General features: G+C 40.4%; 1 protein-coding gene across 2 annotated transcripts in view; it reads left to right on the top strand.

Annotated features, from left to right (window-relative positions):
- arhgap36 (Rho GTPase activating protein 36) overlaps positions 1-24,012 on the top strand; it is an 80,191-nt gene that overhangs the window by 13,541 nt on the left and 42,638 nt on the right. The window contains exon 1 of one of the 2 annotated variants that reach the window (XM_030753726.1): positions 16,296-16,484. The exons of the other annotated variant lie outside the window; for it this stretch is intronic. The gene's annotated coding sequence lies outside the window, so the exon portion shown is untranslated. Of the gene's footprint in view, positions 1-16,295; positions 16,485-24,012 lie in introns of those variants that run through there. 2 annotated transcript variants of the gene reach the window in all.

Genomic DNA, 24,012 nt, shown 5'->3' with positions numbered 1-24,012 from the left:
CTGTTGGGCCTTTAAAACACAAGGAAAATCAATAACATCAATGTCAATGCTATCTATACAATAAACACACACATTAAAAACACATTCTAAAACCACCATAAAGTAAAAACAGACAAAGCACCGCAGGCCACAGACAGCCACAATAGAAAACAACAGATTATCATGGCTGCATGACTGATTACACTTTAAAAACTGCTTCAGTTTGATTTAAAATGATCCCAGTCAGGAAAGGGTCCATCATGAAGTTCTGAAGGGAAAGTTTGTAAAAATAAAAAAAAAAGTCCACACTCAGAGGCAGGAGGTAGCAACAGTCATTAAAGAGAGCTTGAGTCCCACACAGGACCAAAGTTTTGGTGTTACTTTTATTACAGTTGTGATTTTATTTGCTTTCATTTCGACTCACTGGTTGGGTTTAGGCACCAAAACTTTTCTGGGGAGGTTTAGAAAAAGATCGTAGCTTCTGTCTCAGGGCCTCTGCTTCAGGTTTAACCTCACACAGCTCTTTTACAAGAGCTGTGTGAGGCGTTGGATTTATTCCTCTGCTTTGGGTTTCAGTTGTCATTAACTGCAGGCAGATCATACGCTGTCGTCTCCCCACTGTTCTCTTTAAATCCAAACGTCATATAGCGTCCATCATTATCCTAGTTTGACTGACTTGTGTCAGCTTTCCATTGACTCCTACAAGAGCAGCAGTGACTGCAATGGCACTAAAATCTGCAGTGAGCTAAAAATACAGATGAAGCAACTCTAAGCTTTACATAATAGGTTCATTGTTATATAAAGTGTGTCAACAGGGGAGCAGCAATATGTGTCTAAGCCACCCCATCAGATAAATAACTGTCACAGCAATGTTCTTCAAGCATGATTTTAACTGGGCTGAACTTTAGCTCTTAATTCAAGCAGATTCAGAGAAATTTCCTTCATTTCTCTTTCTGAATATGTGCAGCGTTCCAGTGTATAAAATTGCCTGCATGTCTTTATATATTCAGTCTTACTGTAAGTAGTTCAGGATAAGATTGCAACCCATGAAAACATCATGTCCAGTTTCAAAACTACACTTATACTGTTTGGACAATACTGTAAAGCTATCCACACTGGACGCAATCTGCAGCGACGCACTGATTACAGACCACAGAAAATCCGTGACATTCTGCAACCTCAACTGACGACCAGTGAAATAACTGCTGGTGACACAAAGTGGCAGCACGGTGGCCTGGTGGTTAGCCCTGTGGTTAGCCAGGACCTTTGTGTGTGGACTTTGCATGTTCTCCCCATGTCTGTGTCGGTTCTCTCCGGGGACTCTGGGTTTCCTCCCACAGTCCAAAAACTTGCAGTTAGTTGGGTTAGGTTAATTGGTGATTCTAAATTGCCCGTAGGTGTGAATATGAGTGTGAGTGGTTGTCTGTCTCTCTGTGTTAGCCCTGCGACAGGCTGGCAACCTGTACAGGGTGTACCTTATGGTGGCTGGGATAGGCTCCAGCCTGTGACCCTGAAAAGGATGAGAGAAAGCAAATGGATGGATGGATGAAACAAAGTAGGCAGGTCCAGAGTCCAACTTCAAAGATACGCAATCAAAGGGACTACCAATGAGTGGGCATGATAGAGCTGATTAACATATGATTGGGTATTAAATATATTTATACACTTACCTAGTCAGCCTGGAGCCTGGAATGTCTCTTGGTGATGATCCATGACAGACAAATCACTTCCTGTGTGGATGAGGCTTAAGTCTGATTGTACAGAAGTCTATTGAATGAAGCATGGTGGTCATCATTAGTCAGAAAGGAAGATCAAACTTTACTGTGTGATTGATAAGTTGCTAGCCAACGAACATGACTCAGTTTCAGATCGAAGCTTTACAGAAGGACTAACCAGCTGATGATGTCAGAGTGGTTATGTCCATCTTTTATATAGTCAGTGCTGAAAGCCTCCAAATGTCTGGGTTAAATGTCTTCCAGAGGTCCTGGTTAGATATACTGTATCACTGCCTGTTTTTTGTGTAACTCTTGTGTTGAAATCTATGCAAAAGTGTGCAAAAAATACAAGAAATGCTGCTTGTTTGTCTCTGCCATATTCCCTTCCTTCCTCTCCGGTTTGCATCACTGCCACAGTAAATAAACTACAGGATCAAAGGAGCTATAACTGAACGCCTCACATGAACTTTGAAAGAGTAAATGCTGTCTGACAGATACAAAAGGTATCGCTGTACGCTGTCCTGCTACGGTGTATCTGTACAACGGCACAACATAGGTCGTATAGCCGCAAAAGCAGATGGCGATTACATCATATCTCCTGAAAAAGCAGACTCCTGTCTCCTCTGTCCTCTGGGGAGGCTTCACTACTGTGAGTGAAAAAAGATGTGAAACCATGTTTAACGAGATGGCAACAAACGAGACCGCTGCTGATTAAAGGCTCAGCCTGGGTGCCATGCGTGTCTGTTTAGATTTTACATCTGTGTAAGGGGTAAATGTGTGGAGTAAGATACGGTGTATGTAAAAAGGCCAGGGGTAATAAGTTAAAGCTTCAGCCTCCAAATTTTTAGTCAATAATTTGTGTTCTTTCAGTTTAATTAAATTCTTTGTTGTCAACTAAATAATGTTGGGGTGCGTCACGAATGAGGCGTATTTAGGCATAATTAATTGCCGGGGTGAGATTTTGATGCATCCTTGGCAGGTCCATCACAGGGTTAACACAGAGAGACTGACAACCACACCAGGCTTTAAAGTACTAATAAAAAGATGTAGGTTAAGCCCTGCATTGATTATGCCTGATTGATTGAATTAAATGCTATATCAGGTATCAGCTCAGGCACCACAAGCATCAGATCCATAGAATACTCCCTTTCCCACTCATCTTTCATCTTAAATGCAATCATATGACATTGACTTATGCATTTCTACTAATCTAATAACCTCCTTAGGCACTCAGCTATCTACTGATAAAGAAGTGCTGTGTGACATATCCATGCATGTCTGCAGAAAAGAGAAAGGGGGGAAGTGAGGGATAAATTACAGGAAATCAGATAGGATGTGTTTATTACCCAAATAAGCAGCCACTCAGTGTGAAATGTATTGGCAGTGTAATGAAAAGCAACCCTTTAAAAAAATAAATAAAAAAAAAACAAAAAACGAAACAATAGAGTAAACAGAGCTCTGCAACTGGCTCTTAAGCGCTCATTAAGTGGGTGTTATTTTGTGCTTGATCATGCATTACGGGACTTGGCAAGTTGTCCAGTCACGTAGAAGCACGAGAAAAGGGATCTGCAGCAGCCATCAGTGCAGTTAACTTTATAATAAAGAGTGCAACATTGTCTACTTCCCCCAGTGTGTTTCCTTCTATGCACAGCTCTTTACACTTCTGCATATCAGATGTAAGAGTGTGTGTAAAAGGAGAAAGTAATTAGTTACCATGATGATTAGCTTGTAAATCGGTAGTTCTACAAGTTTTATTTGCTGGCCCATCTTAAAGCAATCCACCCTGAACTCTGTCCTCTCAGCCTTTTGAAGTATCACAGTTACAGCCCGTTTAATGACGCTGGCCTGCACCATTTTGAGTACTCTTTGACCTTCAGTTGCTCCAGTCTAACTTTTATTGTCTTTCCTATCTTTTCCTATGTAATAAATACATTTATATTAGGCAAACAACCCAGTCTCATATACTGATGTCCCAGCTTAATGAACTCAGTGCTCCTTTAGCTTCATTTTTTTTTTTTTACATGCAGGGTATTCTGAGGAGTAAAAAATGTGTTATTTTTTTATGGCTGTAAAGGATGTGCTGTGTTTGTTGCAAGGCAAAACATACAGTTAGGTCCATAACAATCAATATGTGATTGAAGTGCAGCCTTTCAGCTTTAATTCAAGGAGTTTAACAAAAATTGTTTAGGAATTAAAGCCATTTTTATACATAGCCCTCCATTTTCAGAGGCTCAAAACTGGACAAACTAATATAATTTTAATTTTAAGGATTGTTTTTAATTCTTGGATCCAAATATCAAAAACGGACTGCCTGAAGTCTCGAACCCATGGACATCACCAAATACTTGTTTCCTCCATTGAGATGCTCTGCCAGGCTTTTACTGCAGTCACCTTCAGGTGCCGCTTGTTTGTTTGCTCTCTGCCTTCAGTTTTGTCTTCAGTAACTATAAAGCTGCTCTGTTGGGTTGGGGTCAGGTGGCTGACTTGGCCATTCAAGAACATCCAATTTTTTTGCCTTAGAAAAACTCTTGGGTTGCTTTTGCAGTTTGCTTTGGGTCATTATCCGTTTACACTGTGAAGCTCTGTCTGAGCAGTTTTGCAGCATCTGGCTGAATCAGAGCAGAGAGTACAGCCCTGTACACTTCACAGTTCACCCTGCTGCTTCTATTGGCAGTCCTGTTCCGCTGGCAGTCATACATGCCCATGCTATAACACTGCCTCCACCATGTTTGTTAGATAATGTGGTATGCTTCAGATCATGAGCTGTTTCTCTCCTCCATCCTCCTCCTTCCCATCATTCTGGTGCAATTTCATCTGGCCAAAAATTCTTTCAGGGACTTCACGCTCTTTTGTGATGCACCTACCTCTGTGAGGGTGTTCTTGACTTGATGAGATGTTGTGAAGTTATTTTTTGTTACCCATGGAAATAATTCTGTCATCATCCACATTAGTTGACTTCTGTGGTCTTTAAGGACTTTTGGTGTTGCTGATCCAGACTGTTGATTTGACCACTCCCAAAGTTGTTGGTGGCTGTAGCTCAGTAGGTAGAGCAGGTCACCTACTGATCAGAAGGTCAGCGGTTTGATTCCAGGCTACATGCCAATGTATCCTTGAGCAAGATTCTTAACCCCAAGTTGCTCTCTGATGCAACTGTCGGAGTTGAATGTTAGCTAATTAAAACAGCACTTAGCTTAATTAATCATGGAAGTGCTTGTATGCATGGGTAAATGTGAAACGTGTTGTATAAGCGCTTTGAGTGCTCAGACTGCGTAGAAAAGCGCTATATAAGAACAAGACCATTTGGTTTATTGGGGGGGGGGGATTAGCCTAATGATGGCCTCCCTCAATTGCAGTGACATCTCTTTGATCCCCATTTTTAAAATGATGCTGAAAAGCTATAAAATGCAAATTCAACACTTCGAATAAACTTCAGACATCATGTCTGATTCATTTATCATGAAATAACAAGGGAGCAGTCCTCACCTGCCAATGAAACTTCTCATCAGTCAGTTGTCTAATTACTTTTGAGCCTCTGAAAATGGGACACTGTGTATAAAAATGTCTGTAATTCCTAAACTGTTAATGCAATTTTTTTTTTAACCCCTTGAATTAAAGCTAAAAGTCTGCACTTCAGTCACATCTTGATTGTGTGATTTAAAATTTATTGTGGTGCTGTACACAGGCAAAAGTACAAAAAGATGTGTCTTTGTCCAACAAATTATGGACCTGATGTTAATACAGTCACATGGCACTAAGATTGTTTTTCTGTTGATAGCAGCAAAACAATTGGTCACGTTCACCTCAATAAAACAAAAACACTATCTTTGAAAGACTGAGTGAATGTCCATAAACATTTGTCTGCAGGTTTTACAGCCAGTTGTTGTTTCACTGTAAACGAGCCAAAGCCCTCGTCATATCAGTGAACGCCTACGCTACCTCGTGTTTTTTATCTATTAATCTTTATTTTAGCACGCCCCAACTAGAGTCAGTGCTCAGAGAAATTCAAGAAGCACTGAGAAATGGATCTAGATTAGAAATAGATTAGAGCAGACTGTTCAGATTAGGTATTTGGATAAAGTTACGCATGCATGTCAGTGCTTATGATCTGTCTTGAGAATCTGTGAGAAAATCCTCAGGCTCAGAAGAGCTTCAGTCCTCAGAGGGTATTATTTCAGTCTGACTGGAAAACAAAGAATGATTACTAAAGCATTTACAGTGTGGGTTTGTGGTCCTTCTGTGCATCTATTTGCTTTTTCACAGAATAAAAAACTATTTTCCTGTTGTACATAGTATGGACTGTAGGTGGTGGTGTTGTCAATGAAGTTAAACTGCACAAACGTACTTCGTTCACTGCAACTTCCTCTATACGGTTTACCTCATGTATATATATTTATATATTTTGATATTTATTATTATTGAGGTGGTGCAGAAGAAGTGCAGAGTAAGAATTTTATTGTTCAGTGTAACTGAGTGTTTACTGTGCACATGACAATAAAATGCTCTTGAATCTCTTAAAACTGCGTCCTCACATGGGTATCTGGCTTCAGAGGTGTGTGTGTGTGTGTGTGTGTGTGTGTGTGTGTGTGTGTGTGTGTGTGTGTGTGTGTGTGTGTGTGTGTGTGTGTGTGTGTGTGTGTGTGTGTGTGATCATCCATCCTGTTTTGAAGCAGGCAGTTGGAGTCAGCACTGATCCGTGAGAGCATGAGATGGACAACCATGTAGTGCCACTCATGATGTTTGACCTGGAAATGTATGGCAGCACAGCAGGAAGTTAGAGGGATTAAAGATGATGTGGAGAAACCGGAAGAAGAGACGGCAAACAAGCTGACCGGTGTAAGATATCCATGAGCTCACTGGAAAAGGATGGGCCAGCGGTCAAAGGTCGAGGTTATTTCTACAGCAATAAGCATATTTATGCATTACACAACAGAAAGATGATGATTTCCAGTGTTTATAAAAGCTTTCTTTTAAGACATTTTCCACTTGACCCTCCAGAAACAGTAAAATGTCCACTTGAGTGACTCAATGCGCTGTCGTTTATTTCTGGTCTCTGACACAGCTGCGGGTTTGAGGAAGGCCTCATTAGGAATCAGTGGATCCCAGGCTCTGCAGATCCTCCTGATACCTTTGAGACAGGTTTTGGCAGAGGAAAAAAGGGGAGGCAGGGTTGAGCACATAACAAGTCTGTGGGGCAAGTAGAAAGGGAGTGTTTGGGGAGGGGATCCCGCTCCTGAATTTGAGATGTATATTCAATTTTTAAACAGTGTGACTAGCAGGAACACTATTTAAACTTACTCACAAAAGTTTAAGGTCATTTTTTCTGTGTAAAGAAAAGCAGGGCTTATTATGGTTCTCAGATGATTTGGATCATTCATTTGCTTCATGTATCTTTTATTAAGCACATTTTGTCATGTGTTTTATCATTTTCTCTTGTTCTGGAAACATTAGTTTTTTCATTTAAAAGCCTTTCAATACAGTTTAAATTTTAATGCATTTACTTATGAAATATGTTTTAATACAGCTTTGAACTTGTTTATTTTTTTATTCAAGTTTCTCATCATTCAGATCCTTAAGCAAAACTTAAAAACCACCTCTAAGTTGCACTTCTTCACTCTGTGGACCAAATTAGGTGCCACTCCTGTTTATTACTGGACATGCCCTATTGCCAGGGACGGTGACTGGCTATCCTTGCCAGTGCCTCATTGGTGGATATATATGTGGTGGATATATATGTGGACATATATGAATGCTTGTTTGTGTCTTTCTCTGAAACACATCAGTCAAACTGTAACATTCCTTCCCACGAGTGGTTCCAGTTCTGGGCCCAGATGTTTTGTGGTGCATACTGCTGACAGCAGACTGGTCACCATTTGAAGTTCTAGATTGGTCACCAGCACCGTTTCAGTGGAAGAGGCATAAAAGATGAAACACCTGCATTGGCATCTTAAAAACCTGTGTAGGCCTATTTTATTCTGCACAAAATATTATTCAGGAATCCAAAGAAATGGACTTATGAGCAGTCATCAGTACACTTCATTTACATCCATCCCTAAATACAGACAGATACCAGCAAAAAGAGATGTAAACTGCTTTTATTTGCAGAGCTTTCATAGTTTTATCAATTCAGTGTCACAGCAGCTCATGAAAGATTCACAACATTTAATATACTGTATGAAGTAATTTCCATTAATTTCATTTTTATGAAGATGATTTTTCATCAGACCAGTCTCACATTTACTGATTTGTGCCCATGTACATAAAGTTTCTTCCCTTTTTAAAGGGAGAAAAATATCCACAATGTATCATTTGACTCTTCTTCTACACTAATGCCTCTTTTCCACTAGTATCTACTTATCTCGATGCAATGCGACACGACTCAGGTTGACTTTACTTGGTTTTGTATGTGACACAAACACAAACAATCACTCCATCTAGCTTCCTCTGGATTCTGTCATTAGCTGCCAAGCATAAAAGTGTCTGTGTTGGTTAGTGTGTAGCCCTTTCCCTCATTGTCGGGTTTCAAAAATGGCGGGTTTGATTCTTGTGAAGGAATCACTCTCATGACATAGTGACATCACTGCCTGGCCAATCAGTGGCATGCATTCTGTTGATGTCACATTTTCAGGCGTGCTTGGAGTCCTGGCTGAGTACCAAAAAGTACCTGGTACCAGGTACTAGCACCTAAGAGAAAACCCTAAAACCGAGCCAATCAGAGTTGAGTTGAACTGAGTAGGTACTAGTGGAAAAGCAGCAGAAGTGGACAAATTGAGTGCCACCTGCTATTTTTTGATACAGGTTGTCATGTTTTTTTTGCAAAAGCAAACAAAAAGGAAAAAAAAAATCATCTAAATCATTGAGTACAGTATGAAAGATGTTAGCATATCACCTATTTGTTTCTGAAGTCCTGTTTTAAAGCCTTGAGATGACCCCGAAATGAACCCATAATTGAGCCCATAAACTCATCAGAAAAGTATTTAGAGGTCAGGGCCATTTTCCCATCAACCTCTGTAGGACTAAAAGTCTTTTAGCAGCCCAGTTATTCTAATTGTGTCTTCCTGGACACAAGCAAAATTTGGTTTAGTGGAATTTCATTTGAGGTTATTTCCTCACATCCCTCTGACGTCTTCCCAACATGTTTAATCCTTCAACCAGCACAATAAAATGGTGTTCCTTTTGAATTGAACATTTCAGGCTAATGTAAGCACAATTATAAACTTTTTTGTTTGAACAAAGGCAATAATTCACTAGACAACAAATAAGATGTTAAATTAGATACTAACCATAAAGTGTTACTGTCAGGCAATGTCTGCACAAAGCACATATTTTTAACCAACTGCGCTGACTGCCATGGTTGTGGGCCGGTGGCTCAGAGTCTTGAGTTCTTTTTTGTGTACTTCCATTTTGTTGTATTTTCAGCTTCAGTTTCTGTTTCTTACTGTTTAGATCCTCAGTTTGTTATAGTTAGGTTTTCTGTTATTTAGTTATTTGTATGTTTTTCTAGTTTCCCTTTGTTCTGGTCTTCCCTGTGTTCCTGTGTGTTTTTGTCCCTGCTCTGACCCTTTTTGTGTTTAGTCTCCCTTCAAGTGGTTTCCTGTGTGGTGTTTAGGTTCCCTGGGTTTTCTAGTCCTCGTGTTCTTTTAAGCCTGCGCGTGTCATGGTGAGTCACTTCCTGTTTTATTTTGGCAATCCTGTGTTCCCTGTGTTTGGTGTTGTGTTTTGCTTCCTGTATTAGTTTCATTCATTTCACCTGTTGTGCCCAGCTGTTTCTACTCACCCCTTGTTCCCTCTGTGTATTCAGTGTTGTTTAGTTCTTCGTCCGGGTCCTCGTCATTGTAACACCTAGGTTGACGTCTGCTGTGTGTTTTGTGTTTTTGAGTTTCAAGTTTCCAGTCTTCAAGTTTCAAGTTTCTCGGGTTTCAAGTTTCTTTGTGTAGCTGGCTTCTGACCAGCCAGTTTTGAGTTAAAGCATTTTTTCAATAAATGCTAAGTTCTATTAATGCTCTCACCTTGCATCCTGCATTGGGGTCCTCCCTGCCTTGTCTGCACCAGCTGTGACAGTGACGTCTACTTCAGTTTACAGAATTCAGCACTATCTTCATTACAGTAAAAAAAAAAGTCCAGCACAGAGCGGCTCAGTGAATGTGGTCTGGACTCTGTGGAGGGGAGGGTCATGGTGTCTGTGATGCCATAGAAGGACAGAATACCGGCTCTGTGAGCCACGTAAACTCCTAGATGACGGAGGACCTGCAACGTCAGTTTGGACTTTGTTGTACCAAAATACGTGACTGTTTGTGTAATAACACAATGACCAAGATTTGTCATTGAATCCAAATACACATTGTTCTGAGTCACCTGCTCTGCTGATAGTCTTGTATGTGACCGCTACGCCAACTCCTCTCCCTCTCCACTCAACCTCCCAGTAACAACATCCAGCCTCTCTTTACTCAGGGCCTGTTTATATTCAGTAAATCTGCCTGGACTGTCAGAGTAAGCCTGATGTTGCAGCGTTAATGTTGCCTTTCTGTTCCCCTCAGATAGTAACAGCTGTCTGTTTGCTGTGTTTGGGATTTCACATGAATATTTAGAGAATTCTGCCCTGGTCTCTGGCAGCCAAACACCCACTGTCGATGTCTCACTCAGAATGTCCCATAGTTTATCTCTGGTCGCTGACACAGCTGCTCTCACATCCTCAAAGTACATCTGAGGACAAATATTGATGCTGGATGAGTGTGTGGACTCACTGAGTGTTGACAGTGAGGGGTAGTTGTGTAGAAACTGCTTGTTATCCTCTGTGTGTGAGAGCTGCTTCAGCTCCTCGTCCGTCCTCTTCAGCTCAGAGATCTCCTGCTCCAGCTTCTCCTGAAGGTCTTTGACTCGACTCACTTCAGTTTCCTGCCAGGATCTGATTTCCTGCTTCACATCATTCCGTCTTTTCTTGATGAGCCAGATCAGCTCAGTGAAGATCTGTTCAGTGTCCTCCACTGTTTTATCAGCGGAGCCACTGACACCCTCCACCTCCTGTTGGAGCAGCCCTAACTCTTTCTCTCGATCTTTGATTCTCTGCTGGATTTTTAATCACCTCATCTTGAGTTCCTTCTGCTTCTGCTTTTGATGGACATCTTGGAGTCCAGTCTTCTTCAGCTCCTCCACTAAATCTGTTAACATGATGTTTTTCCTCCAGGAGAGGCCTCAGTGTGAAAGTATTCCTGCACTGAGGGCAGCTGTATTTTCTTTTTGGAGCCTCCCCATTCCAGTAGGTTTTAATACAGCTCATGAATAGCTAAAGGATCCTTCAGTAAATCCCGACAAATTGAACAAAAGAATTTCTCTGAAAACAGCTCATGTCCTTGCTCCATTTCTCCTCTCAACAGCAACAAATGACTGGAGACTTTAGCTGCTATCAGACTCTGCAATGTGCAGATTGCAAAAAAAGGTGTTTGAAACTCAGCGGCATTTATGACTTTAATTTTACATGTTTTATATCAGTTATATCAGTAATTTTATATCAGTTTGATTTTTGCCAAGATGGCTGACCTTCCTTGAAACCATAAAAGATTGAGCTTTGGTCACATGGGACCAATGATGTGCAGTTTGCTTCTGCCAACCAGTCATATTAAAGTTTATGTATTTATGGATAATATATTTAGTTTAGCCTTTGAATGTATTCAGTAAATGCACACCAAAGATTAGTGTCACAAATTTAATATCTAACTAAATGTGAAACATAGCCAGAATCTCCCCTTCTGTTTCAGAGTTATGGTGTTAATCACTTGTAACTACAGTAGACTGGAGTACACCACTGGGATTAGAGGAAATGTGCAGCAATGGTTTAAGTGATGTTTATCAGATAGATTCCAATATGTCCATGTAAATGAGGAGTCTTCTTTACATACAAAGGTTAGTCATGGAGTTTCACAGGGTTTGGTGCTAGTAGCGGAGTTTTTCATGTTATACATCACATCTGTCAAACTCAAGGCCTGCAAGATAATTTCATATGTCTATTATTAATAGCCTGCCAGCAAATTGCACTCCCACCACTCATACTACAAATCCCACTATGCATTGCAACAGCTGCGGCGCAGGTCAAGACCTGTGCACTAACCTGTTTTCCCGCATTGCCAAGGACACATTGATCAGTGGATAAAAACATCGGTCAGCACTTTTTACAGCAACATTTAAGCTAGCCTGACCCCCAAAAATGGCCAAACGAAAAGTGGACTCTGAAAACAGGTGGGAGGCAGAGTACCTGTTTGCTGACATCAGAGGTAAACCTTGTTTCTTTTCCCCGTGTGCGATGTGTGTGCGTAAAAGAGTGAAATTGTGGGACCACTGCGGGAAAAGATGCAGAGGGAGACCTGCACAGGTGAGCTGACAGTGCGCTTACCTGTGCAGCTGACGCTGCGCAGCAAAGTCCTGAAGACAGAACACGTCATGAGCACCGTAACACAGACTGTGAATTTTATAAGAGGCAAAGGTTTAAATCACCGGCAGTTTCAGGCTTTTCTGGAGGAAATAGCTTCTGAATTTGGTGACGTGCCTGATCACACAGGTGTGATAAGCTGCCTGGGGAAATCTGTCAGTTCATAGAAAGTAAGAAAGAAATGGAATAAGAGAGAAAACTAGGCTTTCGTTTCTTGTTTCTGGACTTTTTTCTGATCAAAAAAGGAAATTTGAAGATTTTCATCAGCTTGAAATGTTCAAATTATTATTGGCTATTTTTTGAAGAAAAATATTATATTTTGTTTAATGTGTTGAGGAAATCTGGTGTAATCTGCCCATTCAAATTCATATTGCTGATTAAAATATTTTCAATTTCAGACTGTTCAATAAAGGTGAATCCTGTTTGGCCTGCGACTTAAACTGTGCCTTCAATTTTGGCCCCTTCTGTGATTAAGTTTGACACCCCTGCTTCCCTTATGCTATAGTCACACTGTGGAGAACAGCAGTTAGAAACTAAGGCTGGGCAATATATTTTATCAGAATATTTCAAGGAAATTTGCAATAACACTATTTCTGATGATATAGAGAAAAAAAACCTGAAGGTTTTATTGAAGCTTGCAGCCTGCAGGCAGCAGCATTGATAAATGTAAGTAAATGAAGAGCATTTCCTTATTCAAAGTGTGAATATATTGAAACAAGCTGCCAGAAGCAGCAGCAGTATTATAGTGCAGTAGCAGTGACACAGCATAGGTCAAATGTAAGCTCAAGAGTACCCTAGGTAGTGTGTTCCCTGAAACATGACTGCTTTAGTTTAACAATAACTAAAGTAACTCAGCCTATAAGATGGCAATAAAATGGAATCAGGCTGCTATCAGTTTGCAATTGAATTAGGATCAAGTTGGCTGTCTGTGATAATATGGCAATTAACTGTGATGAACAGGAGAAAACCACACATCTGCTGCAAATCTGTTGCTGTCTACATATACAGAAATTCACAATAACTACTTGTATTGAAAGTCCAGCCATAACCTCATAGAGTAGAAACTAAAATTGAGAGACTCCTCCACAAATAGTGACATAGTTGCTGCAGAATGGCAATTTAACTGCAAAATTACATAAGCTCAGCAACCTGGATTTTATATCGGAATATGACCAGCATACAAACAGTTGAGTCTATCACAAAGAGACTTGTCACAAACAGGTTACTTCCCACCAGACGACCTGTGCAATCACTTTCAATCAAAAGTGGTCAACCAGAGGTTGAGAGCTGCACGCTCAATTTCTGGACCAGTTGCTACAACAGATATTTTTCCAGCATCATAATCACATTCACTTGCTGCATTTTAAGAAAAACTAATATACAGCACGGCATGAAAAATCACTATGGAAATGCTAAAGGGCTAAGTCTGGAACAAATGTTTTTTTATCTAACATCAGCTTCAAAATACTCCAGGGGCTGCTGAGGGAGGAATATCAAGATGTGTAGGGAGGTTTGAAGCTTTTTTTGGCAGCTGCAAAGAACAGCAAACTACAAGGACATTCAAGCACAGCCTGTACGGTTAAACCTAATGAATATATATATATATATATTTTTTTTTTTTTTTACTCTTTGTGCTGTTCTACGTTCCTTTGTTTTTGTTTAGTCTTGGCCCCTGTGATATTGTAATACTTTGACAACCTTATCTCATGTTTACGTATACCCTCACAAGTATTCAGGGTCACTAAATCTGAACTCTTGGTTGACCTTTAGGGGTCAGAAGTAGTAACTGTTTTAGCTGCTGTTACTTGGCCCTCACAGATGGAGCGCCGACGGTCATTTTCCAGGTGTGTTTTCACACATCTGTGCGCACACGTCCCTCTGCACAGCTATTAGGAGGAGCCTGGATAGCACAGTGGATTTAGTCATTTATTGATTATCATTGCATCAAATTTGCACTTTCTCAACTTTTTAGGTGTTGATCATTCGAGTAGGGATTAATTTATAATGGCGTGAGTAATGTAGCTAAGCACTTACTTTTTATGCTCTTGTTCTTAAAACAAGACTTCTAATGCGTATATTTGGTGCAAGGTCAGTAATAATTGGTGAAAAGAATCACTATGGTAACAGATTATTGTCATAAATCCTGGAGTTCTGTGGAGTCTTCCAGCATCTTGGAGCTGACTGTTTATTACAAGCCATAACTTGACTGTTGTGGTTCAGTTGCTACTTGCCCAGCACTGCCCGGTATATCAGTTGTGTTTTGTTGATATTTTAGGGTGGCACTGGAGAGCTAAGTTATTAGCTAGTTGTTGTTTCCACATTGAATAGTCAGTCTTTTACAAAGTGTGAAATATGAATCAGATCACTGCAAAGAAGGAATTAAGTGATTCTTCTGCTCAGTCTTTCTATCAAGAAACATTATGGCCCAGTTTCCCGTACAGGGATTATGTCTAATCCTGGACTAAATACTTTTTTCCTATTGTGGTTTTCATTGGCTTTTTCCTTTTAGTCTAGGACCATGCTTAATTCATGACTGGGAAACCGGCTGTATTTGTTTAGTTTTATTCTACTTCATAAAGAGATTGTAGAATATTATTCAGGGAGCGGGAGAGCGACAGACGGATTGGGTCTGTCATGGTGAAGAGGGAGCTGAGCATAACAGCGAAGCTGTCACTTTACCGGTCGATCTACGTCCCTACCCTCACCTATGGGCATGAGCTTTGGGTAGTGACCGAAAGAGTACAAGCAGCGGAGATGAGCTTCCTACAAAGGGTGGCTGGCCTCTCCCTTAGAGACAGGGTGAGGAGTGCAGCCATTCAGGAAGGATGCAAAGTAGAGCTGCTGCTCTTCCACATCGAAAGGAGGCAGTTGAGGTGGTTCGAGGATCTGTCTAGGATGCCCCCTGGGCGTGGTGATGTGGGTGGTTGAGGTGTTCCGGGCATGCCTACCAGGAGGATGTCCCGGGGCATGGCAGGACACGCTGGAGAGATTATATCTCTTGGATGGCCTGGGAACTCTTCCCAGATGAACTGGAGGAGGTGGCTCGGGAGAGGGAGGTCTAAGCTTCTCTGCTTAGGCTGCTGCCCCCAGGACCCGGCCCCGGATAAGCAGAAGAAAATGGATGTATGGATGGAGAATATTATTCATGAACACAAACTTTATCTTTGTAGAAAATCTAAAAATGACATCTAGGCAACATTTAAGAAGAGCCTCAAACCAATGTCCGTGACACTGGTTTGAGTAGCAGAGTAGCTGTAGTATCATTCTTTCTGTTTCTTCCTCTTGTCGGCTACTTTTGTATTTTTCCTCTCAGCCACGCTCTCCTGTCTCCTTTTTATAGAGCTTTTATCCTGTCGTTTTAATCCTCCTCCTACTCTCTCCCTCCCTCCTTACATTTGCTTCTTTCTTCCTTCAGGCACCTCTTTCCTAATTTTGTTCCTCCTCACTACCTCCTTTCCTCAAATGATCCTCTAAAACCCTGCCTCCTTTTTGCCCACTTCTACCCAGTTATCACCTCCTTATTCCCTTTCATCCTTCTCTTTATTTATCTGCTTCTTTCTGCTTAATGTCATCCTTCTCTGTTCCCTCATTCCTGCCTCCTGTATTAACACCCTTTCTCTCCCTTTTCTACCTTCCCACCCCACCGCTTTGATCTTATTCCCACTTTTCCATCACTCCTTTCTTCTTCCTTATCTCACAGTTTAACTGCTGTACTTGAACTCTACCATCTAATGTCCCTCTTGTATCTCATTCTTTTTTCCTTTCTTCCTCTTCTCCCGTGTTCCTGTCCTACAGTGCCTCGTCTCCTTTTGTTCCCCTCACACTTTCCCTTTTTTTCCTCTGCATCTTGCTCACCTCCAGCATCTACTACTTTCTTTTCTACTTATTTTTCCATCTCTTCCATCGTCTGCTTAGCTCCACTTGTTCATGTTCTCTACTTCCTCACTTCCACCCTCATGTCTTTCATTCCCTCCTTTTCTCGACACTTCCTATTGTCTTCTTCCTTAGCATTTGTTCCTTTTTCCAACACCTATTCATCTCCCTTCACTCATCTCCCTCCCTTTTTCCCTCCCTCCCTCTGTCTTGCGTTTATGTACTCAGCTCCTGGAAGTCAAGCCAGCATGCGCCACTCCTCCTTCTCTCTTAATCTAACTCATTCTCAGCCCTCCCCGTTCCTCCCTGCCCTCCTCTCTCTCACACTCTGTGTATATCTCATTCGCCCATTTTCTCCATTAACTGTTAGTCGTCAGTTTGATTCAGCTCAGAGCTGAGATGTTGCTGTTTCTCTGACCAAAGTCTGGACACAAAGAGGCTCTCAAAGCTGGAGGACCAACTGTAGGAGCTTTTGACTGAAATACGCCCCAATAAAGGTACAGACTGTGTGTGTGTGTGTGTGTGTGTGTGTGTGTGTGTGTGTGTATGTGTGTGTGTGTGTGTGTGTGTGTGTGTGTGTGTGTGTGTGTGTGTGTGTGTGTGTGTGTGTGTGTGTGTGTGTGTGTCTGTGTGTGTGTGGGATAGAGCAAGTGCACTTTGGCATCTCCCACTTTGCACGTCCAGTGTGTTTTTTGTTATCTGTCAAAGACCTGATAGATGAGGAATTATCTTTTATTGATTACTTTGTCTAAATGTAATGTTTTATTGGGATAATTTTGAGTCCACAGCTGTTGCTTACATGTATAGCAACACTAAAGACAAAATCTGAAGTTATAGGATATTTTGTTTTGCCCAAAATATCCTCTGCGTTTCCCTGGAAAAGTCTGATTTCCTTGCTAAAATAAACTTTTCATGTTTCCTAAACAGTTTGAAGAAACAGCAACTGCCTTCTTTTTTTTTTTTTGTTTTAAACCCCTGGGAGCTCCATTAGCTATAATTAGGCAGGATCATGATTTTGTAAACACCATTAATTCAGTCATTTGAAGATGGTAAATAAGCATATTTTATTAGTCACCTCAAATTAGGTCGAGCTTTTGGGAAAAGCGAAGAATTGAGAAATAATCGGCACTTTTGAGAAGCACATATTTTACCCAGAAAAAGGCAAAGGCAGCTTTTGTGTATTCTAAGACATGAAATGTTTGAATTAATCTTCAAATGTAGGCCCTTTTTTTTTTCGCTAAAAATGTCACGTTTTTTTCTTTACGGAGCAAATAACACCACACGTGCACAAAGCAAGGTTTTGGTATCATGAATCCACTTCTATCTGTGTTCGTCTATTGGCTTAGCTTTGACTTCTAGACAGTAGGTAGTCTGTGAGCCCCTGCAGGTGTCTGTGCTTTTATAGGTTGTAGGGACATAAATGTGTTATGTGTCCTTTTGGAGACAAAACGCATGTAAAACATTACATTTCAGGGTTAAGAATAGAGTGTAATGTCTTCCAAAATGATGAAAACATATTATCTGTGTGTGCATGTGCACTTGTATTACCGATGTTATGGGGACATGTGTTTACAAGGCCACTTAGTGGGGACTCGACTACTTTTGGACACAAAAAGCAAGTCCTAATAATTCAAAACATTACAAATTACATTTTAGCATGAAGACTAGTGTGTAGTTTAGTCTGGTGTGTGTGTGTGTGTGTGTGTGTGTGTGTGTGTGTGTGTGTGTGTGTGTGTGTGTGTGTGTGTGTGTGTGTGTGTGCGTGTGTGTGTGTGCCAGTTTAGTGAAGACTGACACAATAGGAGTGCTGTGTCGACGCAGGACCTGTTTTTGTGGCTCAGCCGTAAGTCTTTAGCACTGTCAAGGGGCCTATTAGCTCTGCCTGTCTGTTTACGTCTGTGTGTTTGCATATGCGTGTGCGCGCGCGTGTGTGTGTCTCTTCCTGTCAGTGAATGAGCAAGTACACTCGCATACTAATGTATGTGAAGCTCACTCTGTGAGGTGGTTTTTGACAACATCTTAATTAGACTAGCCGCCGTTCCTTATTTATTCTAAGAAAAACACGATGTGGAGCTGCATAATGTGACCATAATGTTCCTTCATTAGAAGCAATCAAGGAACCAGAGAAGGTACTGTGTGTATTATTTGCATGTGTATATGTGTGTGTGTGAGAGAGAGAGAGAGAGAGAGAGAGAGACATACTGAAAGGAGGAAATAAAAAAGGCATTTGTATTTTCATGAATTAATTCATTCTTTTCAAACTCTAAAATGTTTTTGAACAAGCTGGAAATCTGCTTTCCAACATCAGTTTGTTCTTTCCTACTAGGATTTTGGTGGTTTAATTATTAAATACAGTATATTACTATGTGGACAAGCTTTACTCACTTGTGCTGTGTCGCTTACGGCATAAAACTCCATAAAACAAGGCAAATGCTGGGCCATAATCAGAAGGAAAGGAGCACTTTATGTATTAGACTTATTTATAGCTTAGAGCTCACAGAGAGCCTATGGGATTCTTATTGTTCCTCTCCAGTGACGCGGCAATGCCAACAGGGCAGCATGAGGAGATGAATGCTGTGTTTAGCACAGAACTAGGCATCCACAGAACATAGTGTTTATACTCACTCTGTGGATGTTTCCAATTTCAAACTGTGCTAGATTTCTAGCTTTCAGTCAGGAATGAAAGATAGTCAAACTAATAGTACAGCTATTAATGTTATAGAGAACTTTCTGTGTTAAACCAAGCATATGTAACTCTCATACATGGTAAATGGTAAATGGACTAGTTCTTATATAGCGCTTTTCTACTCAGTCAGAGCACTCAAAGCGCTTATACAACACGTTTTTACATTTACCCATGCACTCCCATTCATACAAGCACTTCCATGTTTTTACTAAGCTAAGTGCTTTTTAATTAACTAACATTCACACACATTCATACTCCGACAGAACGGTCGGAGAGCAACTTGGGGTTAAGTATCTTGCCCAAGGATACATTGGCATGTAGCCTGGAGTAGCCAGGAATCGAACCGCTGACCTTCCGATCAGTAGGTGACCTGCTCTACCTACTGAGCTACAGCCACCCCACATCCATATCTCTCAGTTTGCAGTGGAATTTGACATATGCAATGCTTTCAAATGTTAGCAGCCCACTGAATGGCTGTTATCAGTGATTAGCTCCATACATATCTCCACATGAGGCTGAATGAAAGGTATAGTACGTGCTGTTCCCCCAGTTAAACACAGTCAACTCTCAACAGTGACAGCTGAGTTTGATACTCATCCTTTGGACTTAAAAACTAATCATAAAGAAAGTCAACCTTCGCTTATACTTGCTGTTTTCTTTCATTCTCATGCTCTGGTTTGTAAAATCTACTTGGTTAGAGTTTCAAAACACTCACTCACCTTTTGGGTTAAAAATGCTCCCTTCAAAATGTAACACATGTTGCAAGACTATATTTGCTAGCTTACCAGGACATTTACTTCATTCTACCCCTCGCCATTTTTAATGCTTCAGGCATAATTCCTGCTTTACTCTGCTGATAAGTCAGCCCTGCTGGGTTTGAAATTGAGGGCAAGTGCAGTATATTTTTTATAGCTTAATTGGTAAACATTATTTTATAGTTTTACATACCCTCAAGCTATCAAGCAATCCCAGATGATGATTGGTTGAACAGGAAATCCATGGCTGCCACAGCAAAGAAATAAACAGTGTTATTATGTTAATGGAAACAATTAAAATGTTCTTGTAATTCAGGAAAAATGAACCATCTCCTCACCTCCTGCTAATGAATGAGAACAAGAGGCAGTATTTATCTTTGCCTCATTTGCACTGTTTGGCCAAGAAGTGGGGGGCAGAATAAAAGGCTGGGGTTAATGATGTGCACAGCGAGAAGCACCCAAGGGAGAGACGAATGTGCACAAAACAGCAGCATGGTGGCGAGGTGAGGAGAGGAAGGAACACACAGAGGGATGAGAAAGGTGAAAAGAATCTGAGAGCTTTCAGACCATGTTTCTTACTTTATCATCTCATCAGGCAGGGGGCACAGCATCACAAGAAGGTTATATATATCCTTCCTTTAAATGCAAACTCAAAAATGGGCCCAGTTCAAGCAGGTGCAGCTTTGAACAGCTTGAGTGCAATTACATCTTACTCCAGCGTCCTGTTTGATCTGCTGATTTGCTTCTTTCAGTCTAACAGATCACCCTAAGGAGTCATTTTGATCAAAGGTCTCCTCTCTTATAATGTTCTGTGTTTGTATCCCATTTCATTCTCATGTTCTGTGAGAAGTCAGAAATGATTTTGTTGAACATCTGGGGGGGGGGGGGGGGGGGGGGGGGGGGGGCTTCTAGTTACTAAATTTTCTTCGGTAAAGGGTAGTTTAGGTCATTGTATTCCATTTCTGCTACCTTCCTGTGTGGTTTGTCTTTCATGTGGCTGGATTGTCTCATTTCCTAGTTCCTGGTTTTGAAACCTCATGAAAACCCATAGAGTAAAGGAGGTTCTTGTTTCAATAGTCTAATCTACTCTTTTTAAATCTTTTCCCCCTCATCAACATGATGAGGTGGAACCAAAGATTGGAAAGCAGTTATTACAGTCAAATATTTTGTGTAACATAGTCTTTAAGATTAGATTGTAGTCTCCTGGTTAATTTTACATTGGTGAAGAGTTTTTACCACAAAAGGGAACAGAACAAAAGAGCCAAATTGCACCAGACTTGGCATAGTTTCCATAATTATTAATGAAAATAAAATGCAGTTGAGTGACTCAACACTTACTGAACCATTCATCACAACCCTTATTGTAAATGATGGACTTTTGAAACAATAGTTGCTGATATGGTGAAATCAGAAGGTCACAAATAGCAGCCTCCACTTCCTCACTGATTCATAGTTGTGTTGGGTTACAGATGGTGAACAGGAATACACTAAAAGTCGCCTAAGTCGAAGTTGCACAAACTGGATTTTTGCTCTAGTCGGATGGCTTCTACAGGTCCCGATTGTTCCTAACATTAATTCCAGTAAAAATAATCTCCTAAATTGGATCATACAAGTCAGATTGTCATATACCTTGGATGAAATTTTTTTTTAACACAGACATGGTGCTAGTGCCCAATCTAGAACTGCTCCCACAGATTTCCAACGATAATACAAAAAGACTGGTGTGGCATTCTAAATTTGGAGCCACTTACAGTACCTGATTGGCTATGGGAGGGGCTACTGTGATGACTTTAAAAAATAAGAATTGAGTGCAATGAATTTATTTTTGATTTTTGCTAATCCACACAGGGTAAGACGTATTTGGGTGTATTTTATTAACATTTGTCTTTATACATACTAGGGGTGGGACTTTAATGTGTTAATTTCAATTAATTAATTACGGGGAAAATAATTTTTAATCGCACTTTGCACCGTGGAACGTTTCTCAGTGCACGAGTTCCCGGCATACAGATTATATCGATGCACAATCTCACAAATTCAGGGGCCGCTTCCTTCAAAGGACCCGGCCCACAAAGACCACAAATGCCGGAAGTGAGCGGCTAGCCTTCATATCAGCTTCGCCTGCCCTCACCTCTGCGTAGCTCATGTCGCCTAGCAACCTGTGCAAAGCACAGCTGTGGAAAAGCAGCTGGTTAAATGGAGAACGAACTTTTTCTCCTTTTTGTGGTTTAATTTTAAGTCTTTAATTCAAAATAAGCTGTTAAAACAAGCATAACACATTTCAACATCAAGGAATACAGCTGAGCGAATGACTAATTTCCAGCTATATTAAGTGAGACATTAATGTTAAATAAAACAATCCAGTTATGATGCTTAACTTTAATTTCAGGAGTTTGCTTATCACAGGAGCACTTCCACCCTTCGTTGGTGTGTGTAGTAGACTGGTGGGAAAATAAACAAAATTTTGAAGTTTATGCTTATGTATATTGATTCATTCATCAACCAAACTTAAATTAATATTTATCATGTTAAATATTGAAATGTGATTAAAATGCAATTAATTTCAAATAATTAATTACAAAGCTTCTAATTAATTAGATTAATTTTTTTAATCGAGTCCCACCCCTAATACATACACATATAAATCTGCTAATAAGTGGTGAAAGTGAAGGTTCTACAATGTCTTTTAATTTGACAAGACTGAGGCCTATTAACTTTTTGGTAGTGATCATGACTGACCACAGCTGGTAGTTTCTCTTTGCCAGCATATAAAGGATTTGTCCGACAGCACTCATTGGATTGACCAATATTCAGAACAATGGGAACACCCAAGAAACTCAATGATCTCTGTGCTGTATAAGCGCTTTGAGTGCTCAGACAGAGTAGAAAAGCACTACATAAGAACTAGTCCATCTATAAGAAGGAGAATTGTAAACTGACACAAGTTGGGAAGATGGAGCCATTTCTAAGCAACTGTAGATTCCAGTTATACTGTCCACAATGCAGCCAGTTTTACATCACCATGGACTGAGAGGGGGCCAACCAAGAAAGAAGCCCCTTCTCCAAAATGGACATCATCAAACATGACTAACATTTGCAGTTGGGGAAAAGGTTTACTGGCTGCTTTAACACCATTCTTAACATCTGTCAAGCATGGTGATGGCAGCATCATGTTCTGGTGCTGTTTTGCTGCCAGTGGTGCTGGTCCATTGCACAAAATGAATGAAATAATGAAGGAGGAGTCTACCTCCAAATTCTTCCAATTTCACCTCCAATCAACTGCTAGACAGTTAAAATTTGGATATGATTTGGTGTTCCATCAGGATTGGCCTTTGTGGAAAATTTGTGGACTATGCTTAAAAGCTGGGTCTGTGCCAGGAAACCAACCAATTTCAATAAACTGTACCAGTTCTGCCAAGAAGAATGGTCAAATATCCAGAATATCCAGCCAGAATTATATTTGATCCTGTATGTATATTTTGACCTGGTGTGGATTAGAGAAAATCCAAATAAGTTCAAACTTCTGCACCCAATTATTTATTTATTTAATTTTGTAAGTCATTAAAGATGTATGCTGTACAATCATTCCACCCTGGAAAAAGAACAATTCAAAGAAATCATTAAAAGCCCAAAATTCATGACATTCATGCCCATGACGAGTGGATATAAACCTCTTATCCACAACTGTAATTGTGCATAAAGGCAGAATCTGAGATATGCTGATCCATTGTGAAAGTGTTGCATGTTCATTCAAACATCCATCACAGCAGGAGAGAAAATACAAATAATATATAAGTTTGAAGACTGCCTGTGAGTCATGACATTTAACTTAAATGTCATGTCTAACGTTTAGCATTTCATGCAGCAAACTATCTTGCCTGTGGTATTGTTTTCCACTGAACCCTGCTGCTCTGAGTGAGTGCATGTTACCAGTTTTAGAAAATGTGGACGAGGCTTTAGCAGCCTTTTGTGGGCAGCTTTCGTCATTCGTCATTTAACTTTCACCGCAAATTTTTTGTCTGGTTGTGTTTAGCATAAAGACCAAAGTAATTTTCTCCAATCACACTGCGCAGTCTGCGGTTACAGTCATGAGAAAATCATGTACATGTGGATTTAGTTCCACATTGACAGTGCACAGCGAGGCAGTCACAGAATAACAATGAAAGGCTAATGTGACCGAACAAAGCATGATGACACAATTTCTTATGTGTTCTTATTGTTTGTACACAATATTTGTCTTACAAGTGAGAAGTCATAATTACTAAATGTTTTTAATGTATAAAAAGCAGCCATAAATTTTGATATTGACCTAGCATAAGAATGTTAACCTTGGACCTCCAGGTACTGTGAGCCAGTTTATGGCATTTTGATCTTGGGCAGCAACAGATACTCGGTGTCCTCACATTTTACCTTTACAACCACATCTAACTGCTTTCTATATACATGTAGAAGTTTCTGTTGTGGTTTAACTAAGATTCTCATGTCTATTGTGTATAACGGTGCCATAAAGGGATTGTTTCCTGTTATAAATCCTTATAAGACCAACTGGAATGCATTAGCAGCATTTTAAGAGTAAAATCAAAT

The sequence above is a fragment of the Archocentrus centrarchus genome, chromosome 18, assembly GCF_007364275.1.
Source record: "Archocentrus centrarchus isolate MPI-CPG fArcCen1 chromosome 18, fArcCen1, whole genome shotgun sequence".
Taxonomy (NCBI): domain Eukaryota; kingdom Metazoa; phylum Chordata; class Actinopteri; order Cichliformes; family Cichlidae; genus Archocentrus; species Archocentrus centrarchus.
Note: the sequence above shows the minus strand (reverse complement) of the source record. Positions and strands in the feature narration are given on the sequence as shown.